The sequence below is a fragment of the Triticum dicoccoides genome, chromosome 3B (genome assembly GCF_002162155.2).
Source record: "Triticum dicoccoides isolate Atlit2015 ecotype Zavitan chromosome 3B, WEW_v2.0, whole genome shotgun sequence".
NCBI lineage: Eukaryota > Viridiplantae > Streptophyta > Magnoliopsida > Poales > Poaceae > Triticum > Triticum dicoccoides.
The window spans coordinates 246,412,611-246,437,270 of record NC_041385.1 but is presented as its reverse complement, the minus strand read 5'-3'; positions in this window follow the sequence as shown (position 1 = coordinate 246,437,270).

Sequence of the window (24,660 nt, the reverse complement as noted above, 5' to 3'; positions counted from 1 at the left end):
GAAATTATTGGTCTTGCTTCTATTGCTGTGCCTCTTACTGATCCTTTAGAACAATATTTGCTAGACCATGAAAATGGCATGTTCATGAATGAAAGGAAGGAATTAGATGAAATATTCTTTAAACAAATGCCTATTTTGAAACACAACTTGCCGGTTGAGATTCTAGGGGAACCTTGTCCACCCAAGGGTGATCCCATGTTTGAGCTTAAATAATTACCTAATACTTTGAAATACTTTGAAATATGCCTATCTGATGAGAAAAAGATATATCCTGTTATTATTAGTGCTAACCTTTCAGAACATGAGGAAAAGAGATTATTGAAAACTCTGAAGAAGCACCGTGCCGCTATTGGATATACTCTTGATGATCTTAAGGGCATTGGTCTCTATGTCAGCACAAAATTAATATGGAGCATGATGCCAAACCAGTTGTTGATCATCAACAATGGTTGAATCCTAAGATGAAAGAAGTGGTAAGGAAAGAAATATTAAAGCTTCTGGAAGCATGTATAATTTATCCTATTGCTGATAGTAGATGGGTAAGTCCCATTCATTGTGTCCCTAAGAAGGGAGGTATTACTGTTGTTCCAAATGATAAGAATGAATTGATCCCACAAAGAATTGTTACAGGTTATAGAATGGTTATTGATTTTCGCAAATGAAACAAATCTACTAGGAAAGACCATTACCCTCTACCTTTTATTGATCAAATGTTAGAAAGACTATCAAAACATACACATTTTTGCTTTCTAGATGGTTTTTCTGGTTTCTCTAAAATACCTGTGTCAAAAGAGGGTCAAGAAAAGACTACTCTTATGTGCCCTTTTAGTACCTTTGCTTATAGGCGTATGCCTTTTGGTTTATGCACTGGTACAACGAGGTGCTATACAAACAATTTTTAACCCCTTTCCGTGACGACGTTCTGAACCGTCACCTAGTGAGTGACTGTAATAGGGGGTCCTTCCCACACGACCTAGAAACCGTCAGGGATATGCCCTCCTGGCACACACGCTCGGCAAAATGAGGTCGTGTGCGACTGTAGAGCGATCAAATACGGTTATAAGTACAATTGTGTTAAAAAAATAAATTATACAAGCCAAATCATTTCCGATCGTAAGTACATCCCACACAGTCTGTCCCCGCTAAACGTTTCCGTTCGTATGTACATTCCACACAGTCAATCCAAGGAATACAATTCCGTTATTATGTACGTCCCACACAGTTAATAAAAGAAGTACGTTTCCATTCGTATATACATCCCATACACTCACTCCAAGGAAAACGTTTCCGTTCACAGGTACATCATACACAATTTTCCCCATTAAATCGTTTGTGATAATGTTGTCATTGCACATGATATTAATCAATTTTATCATTTGCGTTATTGAATGTATCACACACGGTGTGTAGAAGAAACTGTGTGGCAAAGGTTCTCCATCACACACACTTTTTATATGGTAAACGTTTGCGCAAGGTGGCCTAACGCAAACAGTTTTCAAGAGCATGTCATCTGTGATTGTTCATTGATCCAACACGGTTAATTCCTAGAAACTGTGTGCATTGCATGAGGTCATCGCCCACAGTGTTTTCTCAATAACCGTTTGCAATAGAAAAATCCAATTAGCAGGCTAATTGCCCTATTATTAATTATCCATTAATTAATCTAATTGATATTTCATATTAAGCACACAATATATTTCATTTTCATATTAAGGAAGCAGGATTTCATAATTGAAATACATCAGAGTACAACATCATATAGCTTCAGCACTCAGCTACCCCATTACACAACTACACCAGCACCAAGGTTCACATGCAACATCTATAACCTTTTGAAATTAGCATCATACATGGTACATAGACAGATGAATTTCATCTGGAAAGCTACTGAAGCGGAAGGCGAATGTTGAGCCTTCATTGATGTTGAAGGTCTTTGCAACTTTAGGCCAGTGCCTGTGGATGATTGACCGTCCATCCTTCGTCCTTGTCAGGAACACTTTCATACGTCTCCAACGTATCTATAATTTTTGATTGTTCCATGCTATTATATTATTTGTTTTGGATGTTTTATATGCATTAATATGCTATTTTATATTATTTTTTGGACTAACCTATTAACCTACATCCTAGTGCTAGTTTCTGATTTTTCCCTGTTTTTGAGCTTCACAGAAAAGGAATACTCAACGGAGTCCAAACGGAATAAAACTTCATGATGATTTTTCTTGGACCAAAAAACACCCAGGAGACTTGGAGTGCAAGTCGGAAGAGCCACGAGGTGGTGACAAGGGTGGAGGGCGCACCCAGAGGGTACGGCGTGCCCCCCTACCTTGTGGGCCCCTCGTGACCCCCCGACCTAGATCTTCCTCCTATATATTCACAAATATTCCCAAACCACCAGAAGCATCCACGGAAACACTTTTCCACTGTCGCAACCTTCTGTTCCCGTGAGGTCCCATCTAGGGGCCTTTTCCGGCATCCTACCGGAGGGGGATTCGATCACAGAGGGCATCTACATCAACTCTATTGCCCTTCCGGTGAAGCGTGAGTAGTCCACCACAGACCTACGGGTCCATATCTAGTAGCTAGATGGCTTCTTCTCTCTATTTGATTTTCAATACCATGTTCTTCTCGATGTTCTTGGAGATCTATCCAATGTAATACTCTTTTGCGGTGTGTTTGTCTAGATCCGAAGAATTGTGGATTTATGATCAGCTTATCTATGAATATTATTTGAATCTCCCTAAATTCTTATATGCATGATTTAGCATCTTTGTATTTCTCTTCGAATTATTGGTTTGGTTTGGCCAACTAGATTGGTTTTTCTTGCAATGGGAGAGGCGCTTAGCTTTGGTTTCAATCTTGCGGTGTCCTCACCCAGTGACAAGGTAGGGGTAGCAAGGCACGTATTGTATTGTTGCCATCAAGGATAAAAAGATGGGGTTTACATCATATTGCTTGAGTTTATTCCTCTACATCATGTCATCTTACTTAATGTGTTACTTTGTTCTTTATGAACTCAATACTCTAGATGCAGGCATGAGTCGGTCGATGTGTGGAGTAATAGTAGTAGATGCAGGAAGGAGTCGGTCTACTTGATACGGACGTGATGCCTATATTGCATAATCATTTCTGTAGTATCGTCATAACTTTGCGCTTTTCTATCAATTGCTCAACAGTAATTTGTTCACCCACCGTATTATTTGCCTTCATGAGAGAAGCCTCTAGTGAAACCTATGGCCCCTGGGTCTATTTTCCATCATACTAGTTTCTAATCTACTATTTTTCATTCTTTTATTTTCAGATCTATAAACCAAAAACCCCCAAAATATTTTATCTTTGTTTATCTATCTCTATCAGATCTCACTTTTGCATGTAACCGTGAAGGGATTGACAACCCCTTTATCACGTTGGGTGCAAGTTGTTTGATTGTTTGTGCAGGTATTGGTGATTTGTGCATTCTTCTCCTACTGGATTGATACCTTGGTTCTCAAACTGAGGGAAATACTTATCTCTACTTTGCTGCATCACCCTTTCCTCTTCAAGGAAAAAATCAACGCAAGCTCAACAAGTAGCAGGAAGAATTTCGCCGTTACCGGGGAGATCTACGCCAACTCAAGACATACCAAGTACCCATCATAAAACTCTCATCTCTTGCATTACATTATTCGCCATTCGCCTCTCGTTTTCTTCTCCCCCACTTCTAAAACGATTTTCGAAAAGATTCGCCCTTTTCTTTCGCCCTTCTTCCATTCATCTTATCGCTTTCTTTTTGTTTGCCTGTTTGCTAGATTGGTTCATCGCCATCATGTCTGAATCCGGGGAGATTATTGCTAAAAAAGATGGTAGTAATGATGAGGGAAACTTTGATTATTTTTCTAATATTAATCCTCATGAAGAATCTACTATCTTGCACACTAAAAAACTTCGCATAGGCAATATTATTGGAAAAGGGGCTATTCAAGATTTCTTTACTTGTGCCGGTGCGCTACCCACGTTAGGTGGATCTATTCTCCATAAAATTAATAGTCTCGTGGATGCTATATCTTTGCTTGTAGTTGAACTTGAAAGACAATTTATTCATATGCACCCATGCATACAAAGGATTTTTCTAGAGTTTTCTAATATTGAGCATTCTTCTGTTAAGCGCGCCCACCACTATATTTCTAGCCCATGAGTTTATATTTATTATGAAAGAAGCTAGTGAAAAATTTGCACATTACAAAGTAGATGGTGGTCGTCCTCCCATAGAGGGGATTCTCTTTAACCAAGAAGAAGTAATGCGTTTGTGATCTCTCGATCATGTTGCTTATAATGAAAATTTGAGAAAAAGGGTCCCTACCGATATTTTAGTTGATAAAATTTCTGAACTTAATGAAAATTTTGCTATACAAAACAACAGTTTGGGTTTCTCTCTTGGAAATAAGCTCATGACTTTTTGCCAAAAGAATGCTTACAATGATGAGTTGGTCATACAATATGAGGGGCTGAAGGAGGAACCTATTCCTCCCGAGCTTGATCTTAGGGATCCTTATCCCATTAAATTTAGCCCTTTTGATTACTTCTGCTTACCACAAAGAAAACCTGCTGCTGAATGAAGGGAGTACGAGATGAGCTTTCGAGATTTGCCTTATTATTACTATGACAATACCTAGATCTATGTTTTATGCCTAGGTAAGGGCGTTAAACAATAGCGCTTGTTGGGAGGCAAGCCAATTTTATTTTTTTCTTCTTTTTTTTGTTTTGTTTTTTTGTGTTTTAGTTAGTGTTTGGGCCAAGTAAGACCTTTGGGATGGCTTACGGTGATAGTTGATTTGATCTTGCTGAAAAACAGAAACTTTTGTGCCCAGCAAAGTAATTTTCGTAATTCACAGAAGCATGCTTTTGATCTGAATTTTTTTACACAGTTCTTATGTACAAATTTCCCAGGTTGTCCCAATTTTTCAGTTTTTTTGGAGGTACAGAAGTATTCGAAGTTCTCTGATTGCAACAGACTGTTCTGTTTTGATAGATTCTGTTTTCTTTGTGTTGTTTGCTTATTTTGATGAATCTATGGGTAGTATTGGCGGTATGAACCATGGAGAAGTTGGAATATAGTAGATATTACACCTATATAAATAAATAATGGTTTCACAATAGTACCTTAAAGTGGTGATTTATTTTCTTATACTAACGGATCTCATAAGATTTTTTGTTGAGTTTTTTGTTGTGAAGTTTTGAAGTTTTGGGTAAGGATTTGATGGACTATGGAATAAGGACCACCGCGTGCATGTGGCCCAAAGATGCATGTCAAAAATTTTCTGCAGCGAACATGCGACCAAAGTGTTTAGTGTTGAAAATTGAAAAATAGATAACATCTGTCCCTTTTTTATACACTGATTGATTTCCCAGGGATTTAAATGTGAAAAATCAAATTTGATCTACATGAGACCCGTGATAGTGCACGAAAATGGATTGCAAAATCATATGTGTACGTGTCCCTGGGTGGATGTTTAGTCCCCATGCAAGAAACTTCTAACATCTAGAATCTTGATTTTAAAATCCAATAAATCCAAAACTAAGTTGAAATTCATGAAACTTATCGTGGTGTCATATGGACACCAAGATACTGTGATATTTTTTTTCAAATCTGAGGCAAGTTTTGATATAATCTTCTTACATACAGGAAATCAAAAATAATTATCAACCAATATCGCAAACAAACTCTTTATTCGAACCGTGTGCATTAAACCAACAATGTAAGTGACGTGCTTTGGTTAAGCAATAAAGCGGCATAATTAATCATCAAAAAGGAAAAAATCGATGTTATATGTGTCGCGCATGCGTCCTGTGTGCCGTACGAGCATGCGTGAGTTGACGAGATGCATGCTAGCAGGCAGACCGGGAGGCCGAGGCATGCGCGTGTTCGCTACGCACTCATCATGGGGGGTGCTAGGAGCTGCGTGAAATGACGGTAGGCGTGCTAGCAGTCCGCTGCACAGTCTCACCGAGAGGGCAGCCAACCCTTTGACTGCCGCCCACCTCGCTCCCACTGCTCCATATTAATGGCGTACCCGATCCGCTGGTCATAATAGGTGGCCGCACACCCCGGCCATACTTGTCACCGCTGCATGGAGTGTATTAGGATTTTGCCGAAGCGCACCATCGGTGGGAGTGGGGACGCCGGGGCTGGTGAAGCACCTGCACAACACATGAAGCTGGGCGCAGAGGTTGATGTCACCGCCGACGAGGTCTTGCGCGGGCAGCAGCGTGACCTTGACTTCATCGCCATCGTCGTGCCTCCCCAGCCGTAGCCAAAGGTCCACAGCTTCTCCGGCAACAACTCCGACTCAAACAGAAAACCGGTTAGTCCCCCCCTTTGTTGGGAAAAGAAACCCTTGGTTATGTTCACCCAGTCCATGGAATCAGAGTAAGATCCGTTAGATCCGTGTAGTGTACTGATTGTTTGAATGGTATCTATGGTTAGTGATTAATTGTTTGTTCTGTACAAACGATTTTTTGCTAATAATTCGACTAGGGTTAGCGTGTGTGCTAATAATCCGTAGCCAGATCTTGAGAATTGATTTTGAATGTCCTACAAACGACATACACTGTATCTTCCCGCCTTGATTTATTTTACAGAGGCAACATGCAATTGTGCTAAACATATGAAATTATTTAGGGTTCGTTTCACCTTTTTATACATTGATTTTCCTAGGCATTTTTAAAAAATAGCCACCACGTTATTATCACCAACAGTCATATTAGTCCAACTGTGGGTGTTCAACTAACCATTTACTACCACGGGCAGCTGTTTGATTAGACAGGACAACTATGAGCAGTCCGCCGCACACGCCGCGAGCGCTTTAATTTATTGCTTGTTTTGGACTTTTGTTTCGGCCACCTCGGGAAGATACGTAGAACAGTCCTCTCTTCTCATCTACAAGAACCGCCACCGAGCGCTGCAATACCTTGCTGCAATTTATTTGTTCCGCAATCTATTTATCCTATCTACCACTTTTACCTCACGTTATTACCTATCTTGAGGCGCCGTACCCGGAGGGGATTGACAACCCCTTTAACACGTCGATTTGCGAGTATTTGTTATTTGTGTGCCGGTGCTGTTTACGTGGTGTAAGGAGGTTCTCCTACTGGTTCGATAACCTTGAACTCATCACTGAGGGAAATACCTACCATCGCTATATTGCATCATTCCTTCCTCTTTGGGGAAATACTGATGTAGTTCTAGCAGACATCAGCGCACTCTGCTCGCGTACCTCCACGTGTTTGGCTTGTGGACAACTTTTCCTTGCGTGTTCAACTTCTATATGCATATATATGGTTGCTCGCCATTGAGGTGCCGCGGAGCACTCTGCTCGTGTCCCTACACGCGTGCTCTGCCAGCGGTTGGGGCCTGCGCATGATCACGTTGGGGCCCATATGCATGCGGTTGCGCCGCGCGCGTTGCCATGATGCAATTACATGCAGCAAGATGGAGTTACACATTGCAAATTAGAACTACCATCCGGGTGTGTGGATATTCCAGTCCATCAAGCTTCCCCATTAATTCTTGCGGTCATTATAACCTTAGTCTCTTCAACCTTTCGATCTCGGCCCACAACACAACAAGCACACCCACAACGACACATACAGAGAGGATATCTAGCGGCGCTCCAATGGAGTTCGGCGAGCATAAAGTCGAGACCCACGCGAGGGAGATGGATCTCATGGTGGTGTACACCATCGACCTGGCCGTGGTGGAGGACTACAACAACACCGTGGAGCAGTTGCTTGCTGGAGACAAGTACAAGGTGGTCGGCATCAACCTCTAGTACATCGTCGATCTTCCCAGCGAAGGTAAGAAGGTTGCCGTCACCCAGTTGTGCATGCGCCATCATGTCCTCATCTACCACTACTGCATAGCCATAGAGCCTTGTGATCGTTTTGCCAGGTTTGTCAACAGCACTGACTACAAGTTCGCTATGGTGAAAACGACCGACGATGTAAAAGCACTTAGGGTTACAGGCTTGTCCTACAAGAACCTTGTCGAATCTGTGAGCACTATAGGGTCCGTGGAAGCACGAAGAAGGACTCCCTGGTTGAACTCGCCTCGGCCATCATCGACCCATACTGCAAAAAGATGAAACAGGATGCCAACAGAACACGTCTGTATCCTGCCATGGGGCCTAGATGTGGCAACTGGATGAACCTCACCTCAGGTTCGCGGCCAAGAGTGTGTGCACATGCTAGGAGATGCACAGGCGGATCATTGACATGAGGAAGTGCCTCGTTACCGAAATCGATGAGGCCGGATCAAGCCACAAGCAGAGCAGTAGCGGCAAGCGTCACAAGAAGTAGATGATGATCAGATGATCGTTTATCCTAGTTAATTATGCATATAATATATAGTTGACTTTGGTGTGTGGAAATGTCATGTGTGTAGTAGCCACCTATGTAATTATGCATGTAATAGTTTATTTTGGTGTGTGCAAATGGCATGTGTGTAGTAGCCACCTATGTAATTGGATCTTTAATTTGGTTATGCAACCATGTCCTTATAAGTGTGTATATATATGTTGTTATTCTGTATGCAATCCCAACGCACAGCACACATGTCTTATTAGCAGCAATCGTCTATGTTATCACCTGTCTTCGCACACATTTCTTATTATAGACATGTTTTTCGCGTATCACACACATCTTGCTAAATTGAACTATTTCTGTTATCTTGGCTCGACACAACAAGTTCATCCAAGTGAATTGTTTGCCCTCTATCGCACACACCTTGATCTGGCTGACCATTTTGAAAGTGCAACTATCCTTGGGTGGTTTTGGTAATGATTAACAACATATAGCTCATTAAACTAATGCTATTTTAAGATGAATATTTCAGGAAAGTTCAATGATTGGCATGGCATGGATTAGGATTGTGGACCCCTCAAAATGCTAAGGACAAAGGATTGGCTCAAGCTCTAAAGATCAAGACTCTAAATTTTACATTTAGTGATCCAAGATCACATTGAGTCTTTAGGAAAAGCCAATATTATTAAAAGGGGATGAGGTGTTGCTTAATGGCTTGCTTGCTCAAAATGCTTTGTGATATGCTCCAAAAACCCTCAACCACTTTCTCATATCCACATATGTCCCAAACCAAAAGTCAAACTCAGCCCCACCGATTTGATCCATCCGGCGCCACCGAGTTCATTTGTCATAGCCACTGCCAGAAACCCTAGTCTCTTCAGTCACACCGATAGGGATCTCGGTCTCACCAAGATGGGATTGCAAACTCTATGTTTCCCTTCATAACGTTTCGGTCTAACCGAGATGAGCGATCGGTCCCACCAAGTTCACAATGCAAACTCCCTGTTTCACTTTCGTAACGTTTCGGTCCCACCGAAATGAGCGAATCGGTCCCACCGAGTTTGCCTGACCAACTCTCTAGTTAGCTTATTACCAAAGTCGGTCCCACCGAAATGAGCGAATCGGTCCCACCGAGTTTGCCTCACCAACTCTCTAGTTAGCTTATTACCAAAGTCGGTCCCACCGAGTTTGTGTAATCGGTCCAACCGAGATTATGTTATGCCCTAACCCTAACAAAATCGGTTCCACCGAGTTGACGTGTCGGTCCCATCAAAATGCCTAACGGTCACATTATGAACTAAATCGGTCTGACCGAGTTTTATGATTCGGTCCCACCGAGTTTGGTAAATTGTGTGTAACGGGTAGATTTTGTGTGGAGGCTATATATAACCCTCCACCCTCTCCTCATTCGTGGGAAGCCATCAGAACATGCCTACACTTCCAGCATTCATTTTTTGAGAGAGAACCACCTACTCATGTGTTGAGGCCAAGATATTCCAATCCAACCATATGAATCTTGACCTCTGGCCTTCCCCAAGTTGTTTTCCACTCAAATCATCTTTCCACCAAATCCAATCCTATGAGAGAGAATTGAGTGTTGGGGAGACTATCATTTGAAGCACAAGAGCAAGGAGTTCATCAACAACTCACCATCTATTACCTTTTGGAGAGTGGTGTCTCCTAGATTGGTTAGGTGTCACTTGGGAGCCTCCATCAAGATTGTGGAGTTGAACCAAGGAGTTTGTACGGGCAAGGGGATCGCCTACTTCGTGAAGATCTACCCTAGTGAGGCAAGTCCTTCATGAGCGATCGCCATGGTGGGATAGACAAGGTTGCTTCTTCGTGGACCATTTGTGGGTGGAGCCCTCCATGGACTCGCGGAGCCCTTACCCTTCGTGGGTTGAAGTCTCCATCAACGTGGATGTACGATATCACCACCTATCGGAACCACGCCAAAAATCTCCCTCTCAACATTGCATTTGCTCCCTCCAATCCCCTTCCCTTTACCTTCATATGCAATGATTTACATTCCACTGCTATACTCTTAGAATTGCATGTGTAGGTTGATTGCTTGACTTGTGCTAAGTTGCTAAAATCTGCCAAAAACTAAAATTGGGAAAATGATAGATGTTTATTTGGTCAAGTAGTCTAATCACCCCCCCTCTAGACATAATTTTGATCCTACAAGTGGTATTAGAGCTACGGTCTCCATTTGCCTTGATTTCCATAGCTTTTGGTGATCATAGCCTTGGTTTCACAACCTAAGAAAGTATGGCGTCTAGCGAGGGAAATTACCACTATAGAGGTCCTTACTTTGATGGTACTAATTTTGCTAGTTGGAAGCATAAGATGAAAATGCATATTCTTGGACATAACCTCGCCATTTGGGCTATTGTGTGTATTGGCTTGGAAGGTAAATTCTTCGATGGGAGAGAACCAAACCGTGAAGCTACCACGGAAGAGTTGAAGATGCTGCAATACAATGCTCAAGCTTGTGATATTCTCTTCAACGGATTGTGCCCCGAAGAATTCAACAAAACCAGCCGCCTTGAGAATGCAAAGGAAATTTCGGATACTTTGATTTATATGCACGAAGGTACCGACTCCGTCAAGGAATCCAAATTGGATGTGCTTCAAAGTCAACTTGACAAGTTCAAAATGAAGGATGGTGAAGGTGTCGTTGAAATGTACTCTAGGCTTGCTCTCATCACAAATGAGATTGCCGACTTAGGAAGTGAAGAGATGACCGATACATTCATCATCAAGAAGATCCTAAGAGCCTTGGATGGAAAATATGATACCGTGTGCACATTGATCCAAATGATGCCCAATTACAAATATCTCAAGCCAAAGAAAGTCATTGGAAGACTTGTTGCTCATGAGATGTCACTCAAAGATAAGGAGGAATTTCAAAACAAGTCAAGTGGTGCTTAAAAAGCCTCGTGTGATGCTCCCACATCATCAAGTGAGAAACAAACCTTCAATGAAGAATTGAGCCTAATGGTGAAGAACTTCAACTTGTTCTACAAGAATAGAAGCAAGGAAAGAAGTTCCAAGTCAAGGTCCTAAAATGAAAAAAGATCTTCAATTCATCAACATAATTGCTACAATTGTGGAAGACCCAGACACTACTACAATGAGTGTACGGCTCCCTACAAAAGGAGAGAATATTCACCTAAAAGAAGAAGTAGAAGAAAGGAATCACCACCAAGAGAGAGAAGGAGTAGAGATGATCATTATGAATGAAGAACCTCCCAGAAAAGCAAGGATTCGGAAAGGAAGGACAAATCATCAAAGAGCTACACAAAGCGAAGACATCAAGCTCACGTTGGTGAATGGGTATCCGGCTCCGACTCCGACCATCACTCCGAGAGAAGTTATCACTCCGACTCTGAATATACTCAAGATGAAGGTGTTGCCGGTCTAGCACTTGTGTCAACCAACTCCTATGACATATTTGACTCACCAAATGAAGGAATTGGAAGATGCTTCATGGCTAAAGGCCCAAATGTATCACATCCCGAGTATGTTGATTTCAATAGTGATGAAGATGATTTGTTAGGTGATGATGATTTACTTGTTGACAACTCTAGTGATGAATACTATGATGAAACGTCAATTAATCATGCTAATCAAGATAAAACGAATGACAATGATAAGGAGAAGATTGAGCGTCTAACTAAAGAGCTAAATACTCTCAAGTTAGCTCATGAAACTATCTTGGAAGATCATCGAGAACTTTTAAAGACTCATGAGAAGTTACGCTTTGAAAAGCTCAACCTAGAGCAAGAACATGAGTTTTTAAAGGCAATCAATGATGATCTTTGCAAGAAAAGTTCTTCTTACATTGCCAAGCATTTACTCTTGTCTACTTACATGCCACAAGTTAAATCTAGCAACAAAAGTAAGAAAGATTCTTCTTCTAGCAGTAACAATAATCATGCTAAATCCAATGTTGTTGCTTCTAGTAGTTCTCTTGATTCCACTAATGATTCTCTTAGCCAAGTTACACTTGAGCAAGAAAATAGCTTATTGAAGGGAATTATATAGAGAGGTGTTTACAAGAGCCTTGCGGGAAGTAAGCAATTTGAGGAAATTATACGCAAGCAAGGAAGGCACCGGAAGAAACAAGGTGTTGGTTTTGAACGAAAGTTCAATGCCAATGGAGTTGAGTGGGAAGAAGATCAATACCCCAAAACGAAGTTTGTTCCTCAACAAGAGAAGTATGATCCTACTTCTTTCCAAGGGACACAAGCTCAAGATGATCTTCCACCACAAGACCATAAGCAAAAAGACAAGGATAAGCTTCAAGAGGATATTGATGCATTTGAAGAAGCTCCCTAGGCCTTGGTCAAGTGGGTTCCCAAGACTACATCAAGTTCTACTTCATCAAATATGACTACAACCCCAAGGATTCCCATCAAGATGATGTGGATCCCAAAGAAGAAGAACTAGAGAGTTCTTGTGGGTGACTCTGGCAACACACTTCACTCATATCATTTTGGCAAGAACAAGTGCAAACAACTTCCACATCTTGCACTAGTTCAAGGAGTCACAAACCCTCTTGTTGGTAAGATAAGGGACAAGGTAACCAAATGCTTTCATGGACATCATCTTGTGTTTGCATCACTCTATGTCTATGGATATCCTTGTTTGTTCCTTGTGGGACTAACCCGTGTAGGTATTGAAAGTGCAACTCACTCCAATGGACTGCTCCGAATGATCTACATCAATATTGAGCATCCACATCTTCAACACCTACATGAAGTCATCATCGACAAAACCCAAGGTTAGTTCATACCTCTTAGGGGCACTATCACATCCCGGGGGAGCTTTACTCTAAGACTTGAGCTAAAGCAACTCTAATGGTGTGAACACAACAATGATTTATGTAAAAGTGGCAACCCCACTTGTTCTTAAACGATGAGTATGACCTATGATCAAATGTTCTCATTTGACTCCTAAGTCAATAAACTCATATATAGATGACCTAGTCATCGCAAATTGCTTGATAGATGCTAGAGTGTTTGTGCATGCTTTGCCACATATTTCATTTGCCATTTTATTGGGTGAGCATGTTGGTTGCATATTTTACACATTCGAGGACATCCACTTGTTGTTTTGATTGTTTGGCTCTTTCTCTTTTGCCAAGTGGATGGATAAGAATGCTTAAGAACCCTCTCTAGCTATCTATGCTTTTCTCGTCTCAAACTCTATTCATGCTACATCACAAAGTTTGAACAAGTCAGATTCGAACCACTTTGTGTGAGGAGCACTCGGAGTCCCCGATTCATCATAGACTTAAACTTCCAAAACCTCTTTGTGCATTTCGGTCTGACCGAGTCATCCATTTCGGTCACACCGAGATCACTAAGTTGATCTAGGTTTTGATCTCGGTGCAACCAATTTGAACACTTCGGTCACACCAAGTTGCAGCAACCGCTTGCGTTTCTGCAATCTCGGTGCCACCGTGTTGGTCCACTCGGTCACACCGACAGGGTCGGGATATATATACCCACGGGTGAGATTTTGGAAATTTCTTCAAAACCCCTCAGCCCATGCGTGTCCTGCTCTGCCTCCTCGGGTCTCTGGATTGCCTCCTCGCCGCCAACGACCTCCCGCCGCTAGTTTCTGCCGTCGTCGACGGAATCTGCTCTGTCGGCGCCTCCGTAGCGAACACCCGCCAAACTAGGGTATGTGTTCGACCCATTGTGCTCTCTATTTAACTCCGATTCCTAGCACGAGGACAATGCCATGATTCTTGCCACGAATGAAATCGATCTATCCAGCTAAATCTTCCTTAGGCTTAGTTTGATTCAAAAATTTTGGGGTTAGCTCTCCGCAGAACTCATCTCGGACCGACCGAATCGTAGAAATCGGTCTCACCGATTTGTCTTAGGTCATTGCACATGTGCTTTTCGGTCTAACCAAAAACTACAAATCAGTGTGACCGAGTTCAATTCTCTGTGAAACCCTAGCAATCTCGGTGCCACCGAACTGTGACTCGGTCTGACCGAGTTCACTAGTTTAGGTTCCAAATGTTGCTTCGGTATCACCGAGTTTATCAATTCAGTACCTCCGAGATCATTTCTGTAGAGAACTAAAACTAAGTTTTTGAATCATTTGTTTTGCAAAATCTATGTACTTTGTGACGGTCATCTACTCTACCTCATCTATATCTATTTACAGGGTTTGCTGTCAGTTTGCCTGCCAGGATGTCTGACCAAAGTGATAGCCAGAATAAGCCTGAAGAGCAAGTGCAAATGTGTGAGGGCACTAGTACCTCAAGCAGCTATGATGAGGGCAGCAGGAGCACACCTAGTAACTTGCCCAAGGCAGCCACTAGAACAAGGAATAAGAGAACCTCAGATTCTGAAGATGAGGATTATGTTGCAGTTGAGGATGAGGCCACCTCAAAGATGAAGGTGGTGAAGGAGTTTGGCACTGCTGCTTCAACAAAGCCTGGCCTGAACATGAAGGCACCAACAAGGATAATCCCAACATCCAAGCCAAGAAAAGTTGCCACAGGAGAAACCATGAAGTTCACTCTAGAATCAAAAGATGGTGAGGCAGCTAGTGATGACAAGAAGAAGAAGAGGGCAAGAACCACTACTGCTAAAGTTCTTGGAAAGTCAACAATGGTGAGAGATTCTAAAGAGGAAGAGGAAGAGAATGCTGCTCCCAAATCATTATGGGAGATGCAATCAAGTCAGGGGCTGCTTCTAAGCCCAAACCTGCTCCAAAAGCTGCTACTGAAACCACCAGGTCTACACCCAAGAGAAGCACCAGAAACATCCCTGCTGAAGAGAAGAACAAGGCCCCAGTGCCTGAAGCTGAAGAAGAAGATGCTGAAGCCCAAGTGCTGAGAAAGCTCAAACCAAAGATCCCAGACCACAATGACACTCATCCAGTGGCAGAGGACATGAGCATCAGGAAGGATGCAGGTCTGAGACTTTGGAGGAAAAGTGATCCTTATGCTGTGAGAAGGAAAACTGCTGTGGATTACAGGTTCCACACCAAAGAACAACAATACTTCTATGAGACCATTTTGCTTGACAAGAAGCCAATTGTCTGTGACATGAGATGGGTTGACTGGACATACATCAGAGAGAATGAAGATCACTTCCCAGGAGTATATGATATCTTCAAGGCATGTGGAGTTGACAAGTTTGTTGGACAGAAGCTCACCAAGTGGAATGATGAGCTGATCATGCAATTCTACTCCACTACTCACTTCTATCCTGATGGAAGGATAGTGTGGGTGTCTGAAGGTACTAGGTACCAATCAAATGTTGATGAATAGGCAAGATGATCAATGCTCCAGAAGCTCATGAATATTACTTGGATGTGTATGCCAAGAAGAAGAAAGACCACAACTCCATGGCAAGTATGTACAAGGAGATTCCTGATGAAGCCCTGGAAACTCATAAGTTGGGCTCTGTGAAATACTTGCTATCTTGTCTTCCTACTATCAACACCATCCTTAGGCATACTCTTTTGCCCAAGTTTGGAGATCACAAGATGATAAGAGGACATTCAATCAACTTGCTGCACATTGATGTCTACTACACAACCTTCTTCTTGTAGACATTGTTGGGCCTCCAAGTGCAGAGGTTTGTAGGACAGTAGCAAATTTCCCTCAAGTGGATGACCTAAGGTTTATCAATCCGTGGGAGGCGTAGGATGAAGATGGTCTCTCTCAAGCAACCCTGCAACCAAATAACAAAGAGTCTCTTGTGTCCCCAACACACCCAATACAATGGTAAATTGTATAGGTGCACTAGTTTGGCGAAGAGATGGTGATACAAGTGCAATATGGATGGTAGATATAGGTATTTGTAATCTGAAAATATAAAAACAACAAGGTAACTAATGATAAAAGTGAGCTTAAACGGTATTGCATAGGAAACAAGGCCTAAGGTTCATACTTTCACTAGTGCAAGTTCTCTCAACAATAATAACATACTTGGATCATATAACTATCCCTCAACATGCAACAAAGAGTCACTCCAAAGCCACTAATAGCGGAGAACAAACGAAGAGATTATGGTAGGGTACAAAACCACCTCAAAGTTATTCTTTCTGTTCTATCTATTCAAGAGTCCGTAGTAAAATAACATGAAGCTATTCTTTCATTCAATCTATCATAGAGTTCATACTAGAATAACACCTTAAGACACAAATCAACCAAAACGCTAATGTCACCTAGATACTCCATTGTCACCTCAAGTATTCGTGGGCATGATTATACGATATGCATCACACAATCTCAGATTCATCTATTCAACCAACACAAAGTACTTCAAAGAGTGCCCCAAAGTTTCTATCGGAGAGTCAAGACGAAAAGTGTGCCAACCCCTATGCATAGGTTCATGGGCGGAACCCGCAAGTTGATCACCAAAACATACATCAAGTGGATCACGTGATATCCCATTGTCACCACTGATAAGCACGACAAGACATACATCAAGTGTTCCCAAATCCTTAAAGACTCAATCCGACAAGATATCTTCAAAGGGAAAACTCAATTCATACCAAGAGAGTAGAGGGGGAGAAACATCATAAGATCCAACTATAATAGCAAAGCTCGCGATACATCAAGATCGTGCCATAGAGAGAACACGAGAGAGAGAGAGATCAAACACATAGCTACTGGTACATACCCTCAGCCCCGAGGGTGAACTACTCCCTCCTCATCATGGAGAGCGCCGGGATGATGAAGATGGCCACCGGTGAGGGATCCCCCCTCCGGCAGGGTGCCGGAACGGGCTCCCGGGAGGTTTTTGGTGGCTACAGAGGCTTGCGGCGGCGGAACTCCCGATCTATTGTGTGCTTCGATGTTTTTAGGGTATATGGGAATATATAGGCGAAAGAAGTCGGTCGGGGGAGCCTCGAGGGGCCCACGAGGGTGGAGGGTGCGCCCAGGGGGGTGGGCGCGCCCCCCTATCTTGTGGCCTCCTCGACGCTTCCCTAGCTTGCACACCAAGTTCCCGGGATTGCTTCTGTTCCAAAAATAACTTTTCCGAAGGTTTCATTCCGTTTGGACTCCGTTTGATATTCCTTTTCTTCGAAACACTGAAATAGGCAAGAAAACAGCAATATGGGCTGGGCCTCCGGTTAGTAGGTTAGTCCCAAAAATGATATAAAAGTGTGTAATAAAGCCCATAAACATTCAAATTAGATAATAAAATAGCATGAACGCTTCATAAATTATAGATACGTTGGAGACGTATCGCACATTTTTTATGTCCCTCAGAAATTCAAGGTGATGAGTCTGACTGTAGAAACAATCAAGAGGACAGTTGTTGATCAGAAGAGGTCTTGTGGGTATGCTCCACAAATTCAGGTGTTCATCAACTCAAAGATGGGCAGCGGCACTTACTTGTTGGACAAGGAGCACTTAGCTCTCAAGCCAGATTTTGAAGACAATACTATTGTGATGGATGACAATGACCCTTCATCAGTGCAAGCACATGAGAAGAGAGCAAAGTCAAGGCCAGAGAAGGCTACAAAGATGCCAAGTGCCGAAGAGGCATCTCAGGTGTTCTTGAAGAGCAAACAAGATCAACTTGGTTTTTTGATCTAATCTACGTTGAGGATTGAGAAGGGCTTGGCCACCCTAACTCAAAATCAGGAGAGTATGGAGAGGATCATTGAGCAGAAATTCTATGATCTTGATCTGAAGGTTATTGAGATACAAACAGTAGTTGAGCAGCACCAGGAGGAAGCAGAGGAGAAGAAAGGCAAGGCAACTACAGAAGCTTTTCAGTATGTGCCAAGAGGTCAGAGGTCTGCTGTAGTGCCAGTTCTAGATACACGAGCTACTACATCTGCACCAGCAGCCACAACTTTAGTGCCACCTCCACCAGCCACTTCACCAACTCCAGCTACATCAACTGACGCCTTCGTCCTTGGAGTCATCACTACCCCACCTCATGGAGACCAAGCATGAGAGACGCATAGCACTATGCATATTTGAACTTTTTGGTAACTTGTTGCCAAAGGGGGAGAAATATGTATAGATCATAGTCTGAGAGATAGAGAGAGAGAGAGTTGCTTTTTGTCTCTCTTGCACTTTATTTGGTTGAATTTTAATGTGTGTTTGCTTGATACATTATGTCCTTTTGTGAGATACTTGGATGATCATGTGTTTGATCATATGCTACTTTCATGTGTGCTTGAATGATATTATCTTTTATATTCCTATATGATCATTCACTTTGCTTGGTGATGAGTGCATGCTTTTAATTGCCATCATTTTGAGCGCTCCACCAAGATGTATGTGACATGGAAGAGTAACCCATGATACTAATTGATTGTGCATTTGCATTCAAAAGCAAATCTTAAATAATGCACAAATTTAGGGGGAACTCTTGCTTATCACATACATCTCAAAGCGATGATGTATTTCAATCTTATTATCATTTGTCGAAGCTTTGATCTATATGTTGTCATCAATTACCAAAAAGGGGGAGATTGAAAGTGCAACTATCCCTGGGTGGTTTTGGTAATGATTAACAACATATAGCAAATTGAACTAATGCTATTTCAAGATGAATATTTCAGGAAAGTTCAATGATTGGCATGGCATGGATTAGGATTGTGGACCCCTCAAAATGCTAAGGACAAAGGATTGGCTAAGGCTCTAAAGATCAAGACTCTACATTTTACTTTTAGTGATCCAAGATCAAATTGAGTCTTTAGCAAAAGCCAATACTATTAAAAGGGGATGAGATGTTGCTTAATGGCTTGCTTGCTCAAAATGCTTTGTGATATGCTCCAAAAACCCTCAACCACTTTCTCATATCCACATATGTCCCAAACCAAAAGTCAAACCCAGCCCCACCGATTTGATCCATCCGGCGCCACCAAGTTCATTTGACATAGCCATTGCCAGAAACCCTAGTCTCTTCGGTCTCACCGATAGGGATCTCGGTCTCATGAGATGGGATTGCAAACTCTCTGTTTCCTTTCGTAACGTTTTGGTCTAACCGAGATGAGAGATCGGTCCCGCCGAGTTCATAATGCAAACTCCCTGTTTCCCTTTCGTAACGTTTGGGTCCCAGCGAAATGAGCGAACCGGTCCCACCAAGTTTGCCTGACCAACTCTCTGGTTAGCTTATTACCAAAGTCGGTCCCACCGAGTTTGTATAATCGGTCCAACCAAGATTACCTTATGCCCTAACCCTAACAAAATTGGTTCCACCGAGTTGACGTGTCGGTCCCACCGAAATGCCTAACGGTCACATTATGAACTAAATCGGTCTGGCCTGGTTTTATGATTCGGTCCCGCCGAGTTTGGAAAATTGTGTGTAACGGTTAGATTTTGTGTGGAGGCTATATATACCCCTCCACCCTCTCCTCATTTGTGAGGGAAGCCACCAGAACATGCCTACACTTCCAGCATTCATTTTCTGAGAGAGAACCACCTACTCATGTCTTGAGGCCAATATATTCCAATCCAACCATATAAATCTTGATCTCTAGCCTTCCCCAAGTTGCTTTCCACCAAATCCAATCCTATGAGAGAGAGTTGAGTGTTGGGGATACTATCATTTGAAGCACAAGAGAAAGGAGTTCATCAAAAACACACCATCTATTACCTTTTGGAGAGTGGTGTCTCCTAGATTGGTTAGGTGTCACTTGGGAGCCTCCGTTAAGATTGTGGAGTTGAACCAAGGAGTTTGTACGGGCAATGAGATCGCCTACTTCGTGAAGACCTACCCTAGTGAGGCAAGTCCTTTGTGGGCGATGGCCATGGTGGGATAGACAAGGTTGCTTCTTCATGGACCATTCGTGGGTGGAGCCCTCCGTGGACTCGCGCAACCGTTACCCTTCGTGGGTTGAAGTCTCCATCAATGTGGATGTACGATATCACCACCTATCGAAACCACGCCAAAAATCTCCGTGTCAACATTGCGTTTGCTCCCTCCAATCCCCTTCCCTTTACCTTCATATGCAATGATTTACACTCCGTTGCTATACTCTTAGAATTGCATGTGTAGGTTGATTGCTTGACTTGTGCTAAGTTGCTAAAATCTGCCAAGAACTAAAACTGGGAAAAGGATAGATTTTTATTTGGTCAAGTAGTCTAATCACCCCCCCTCTAGACATACTTTCGATCCTACGCGTTCCTTTTGTACCGCCTAATCACATATAGTTCATCTCAGTGAACCGTATGTCATATATCGCACACACCTTCATCTGGCTGCCTGTTTCTATTCTTCTGCCTCATCGCAAACATTTATTGAACTGAACCGTATGCCCCTCATCGCACACGCAACTAAATTTTGAACCGTGTTTGATGCATCCATCATCGCAAACGTTTTGCATCTTTTTTTATGGTTTTTTACATCACCGTTTGTGATTATTGCATTGCACACAGTTTTGTCGAAGGGTCTCTGATTGTAGTGTCATGTTAGCAGCATCCTACAGTAGAGATGCAATGCACCTGCTACCTTTCAAAGATGTATGACTGCTATATTCTCTAACTTTTGTGAAAGGATTGTTGAGGTTTTCATGGATGATTTTTCTGTTTATGGAACTTCTTTTTAAGCAACCTTGATCAAGTTTTGCAGAGATGTGAAGAAACTAATCTTGTCTTGAATTGGGAGAAGTGCCACTTTATGGTTAATGAAGGTATTGTCTTGGGGCATAAAATCAAAGAGGTATTGAAGTTGATAAAGCTAAAGTTGATGCGATTGAAAAAATGTCGTGTCCTAAAGATATCAAAGGTATTAGAAGTTTCCTTGGTCATGCTGGTTTCTATAGGAGGTTTATTAAAGACTTCTCTAAAATTTCTAGGCCTCTCACTAATCTCTTGAAAAAAGATGTCCCATTTTTTTGATGATGATTGTGTAGAAGCATTTGAAATCCTTAAGAAAGCCTTGATTTCTGCACCTATTGTTCAACCACCTGATTGGAATCTACCCTTTGACATTATGTGTGATGCTAGTGATTATGCTGTTGGTGCTGTTCTAGGACAAAGAGTTGATAAGAAATTAAATGTTATTCATTATGATAGTGAAACTCTAGAAAGTTCTCAAAGAAATAATGCTACTACTGAAAAATATTTTTTAGCAGTTGTCTTTGCTTGTGATAAGTTCAAATCTTATATTGTTGATTCCAAAGTAACTGTTCACTATCTTATGAAAAAGAAAGATGATAAACCTAGACTTATTAGATGGGTTCTCTTGCTACATGAATTTGATTTGCATATTATTGATAGAAAGGGTGTTAGGACCCCATAGCAGACAACTTGTCTAGCTTAGAAAATATTCTTGACGACCCATTACCTATTGATGATAGCTTTCCTGATGAACAATTAGCTATCATAAATGCTTCTCGTAATGCTCCTTGGTATGTTGATTATGCTAATTATATTGTTGCTAAATTTATAACACCTAGTTTCACATACCGGCAAAAGAAAAAAATTCTATCATTTTAGACATTACTTTTGGGGTGACCTGCAGCTTTACAAAGAAGGAGTAGATGGTGTTATTAGACGTTTGTGTACCTGAGTATGAACAGGAACAGATCCTACGCAAGTGTCACTCCGAAGCTTATGGAGGACAACATGTTGGAGATAGAACTGCACACAAGGTATTACGATCCGATTTTTATTGGCCTACTCTCTTCAAAGATGCTCGTAGGTATGTCCTGTCTTGTGATGAAGGTCAGAGAATAGGTCATATTAGTAGACGTCAGGAAATGCCTATGAATTATTCACTTGTTATTGAACCATTTGATGTTGGAATTTTGATTATATGGGACCTTTTCCTTCCTCTAATGGGTATACACATATTCTAGTTAATGTTGATTATGTTACTAAGTGGGTAGAAGCTATTCCAACTAGTAGTGCTGATCATAACACTTCTGTTAAAATGCTTAAAGAAGTTATTTTCCCGAGGTTTGGGGTCCATAGATATGTAATGACTAATGGTGATTCACACTTTATTTATGGTGCTTTATGTAAATTGCTTGCTAAATATGATGTTAATCATAAAATCGCATCTCCTTATCATCCTCAGTCTAGTGGTCAAGTAGAATTGAGCAACCGAGAAATAAAGTTGATTTTGCAAAAGACTGTCAATAGATCTAGAAAGAATTGGTCCAAGAAAATTGATGATGCATTATGGGCTTATAGAACTGCTTATAAAAACCCTATGGGTATGTCTCCGTATAAAATGGTTTATGGAAAAGCATGTCACTTACCTCTCGAATTAGAACATAAAGCTTATTGGGAAATTAAAGAGCTCAACTATGATTTCAAACTTGCCGATGATAAGAGATTGTTTGACATTAGCTCTCTTGATGAATGGAAAACCCAAGCCTATGAAAATGCCAAGTTGTTTAAAGAAAAAATTAAAAGATGGCATGACAAAAGGATACAAAAGCGTGAGTTTAATGTACGTGACCATGTTTTGCTATACAACTCTTGTTTAAGATTTTTTTGCAGGAAAGCTTCTCTCTAAATGGGAAGGTCCTTACATTATCGAGGAGGTCTATTGTTCCGGTGCCATCAAGATCAACAACGCCGAAGGCACCAACCCGAAGGTGGTAAACGGGCAAAGAATCAAACATTATATCTCAGGTACTCCCATAAATGTTGAAACCAATATTATAAATACCATAACGTTGGAGGAGTACAAAAGGGAGACTTACGAGAATGTTTCAGACTCCGAAAAGGTATAGGTATGTCGTACAGTAAGTAAACAGACTCCAAAACTTTTCCAGAAGCAATTTTACTCTGTTTTGGAATATTTAAAAAATTAGAAAAATAAGTAGTCCGGAAAGTTCACGAGGAGGCGACAAGCCGTGGGGGCGCTGCCTACCCCCTGGGCGCACCGCCCAGGCTTGTGGCCACCTTTTGTGCCCTCGGGACACCGTTTTCTTGTAGTACACTTCTTTTGGTCGGTAAAAATTCATTATATAATCTCCTGAAGTTTTTGACCACCATACCATGGCAAAATCCACTGTTCTTGTTTCGAGTTGTTTTTTTGACAGATCCAAATCGCTATGCTGTCCCCAAGCGCTTCGAAGGACAAGTTCTTTGAGAAGGTCATCAACCCTTACCTTGCGGAGGTGCTGCAACATCCTCAAACCATTTACATGCATGAGGGGGTGCTGCACATCCACGATGTTCAAGGGACACGGAAGACCGGAAGCGTGGAGACAAGGCTTGAGGCAATGGAGCAGCAAGTCTTCAAGTGCCAAGGGATGGTGGAACGCTTACTCAACGCCAATCACTCCATGATCATGGAATTTACTCCTTTGACTACAAGGTGGACGCCAAAAATATCAGAGAGGCCATCTTCAAGCTTCACGAGAAAATCGAGCAACCTCCAAGCCCAGATCTATGACATGCAAAACCAAAACTGTGAGTATGCATACGGATTTAAAAGGATGAGTATGGCTACAGATTTGAGGATCCCGGAGACTCGTTCATCTTTCTATGATGGTGAGCCTATGCCCTGGAAGATGGAGGACAAGCCTACAACATCATCAACTCCATCATCATCATCTTCGAAGAAGGAAACCTAAATACATGGGTATGGGCACTCCTCTTGGCAACTGCCAAGCTTGGGGGAGGTGTCCCGATATCGTATCACCATCACATCATTATCCTTATCGTTTTTCTTAGTTCGATCCTCTTGGTTATATCTTGATATAGTAGAATAAAGTTTTTAGTATGATTTAGTCTTTGAGCTTTGCTTTGTGATCTATCTATGTAATCGAGTCCGTGAGTTATATAATAAAGATTAGTTTTGAGTTGAGGGCTTTGCTTTCTTGCTATGATCTTGAGAAAAAGAAAAGAATAAAAAGAAATAAAAAGGGAGTATATAATAATCTTATGGAGAGTGATGACTTCACATATAAGAAGTATGTTGATTGCAACTTGTTGTTAGTTGACAAACATAGTTTTGGTCATTGTTGCAATAAAAAGGAAGTAATAAAGAAAGAGAGGTTCACATATAAATATATTATCTTGGACATCTTTTATGATTGTGGGCACTCATTAAAATATTATATGCTAAGGAGTTGGTGTTGGACAAGGAAGACAACATAATGAGTTCGGTTTGCTTATTTTCGAATAGAAGTTATATTGTCATGGATCCTCCAACATGTGACGCTTGCTTCCACCTCACACTAGCCCAAAACTTCTGCACCAAGTAGAGATACTACTTGTGCATCCAAACACCCTTAACCCAGTTTTACCATGAGAGTCCACTATACATACCTATGGATTGAATTAGATCCTTTAAGTAAGTTGTCATCAGCGCAAGCAATAAAAATTGCTCCTTAAATACGTATGATCTATTA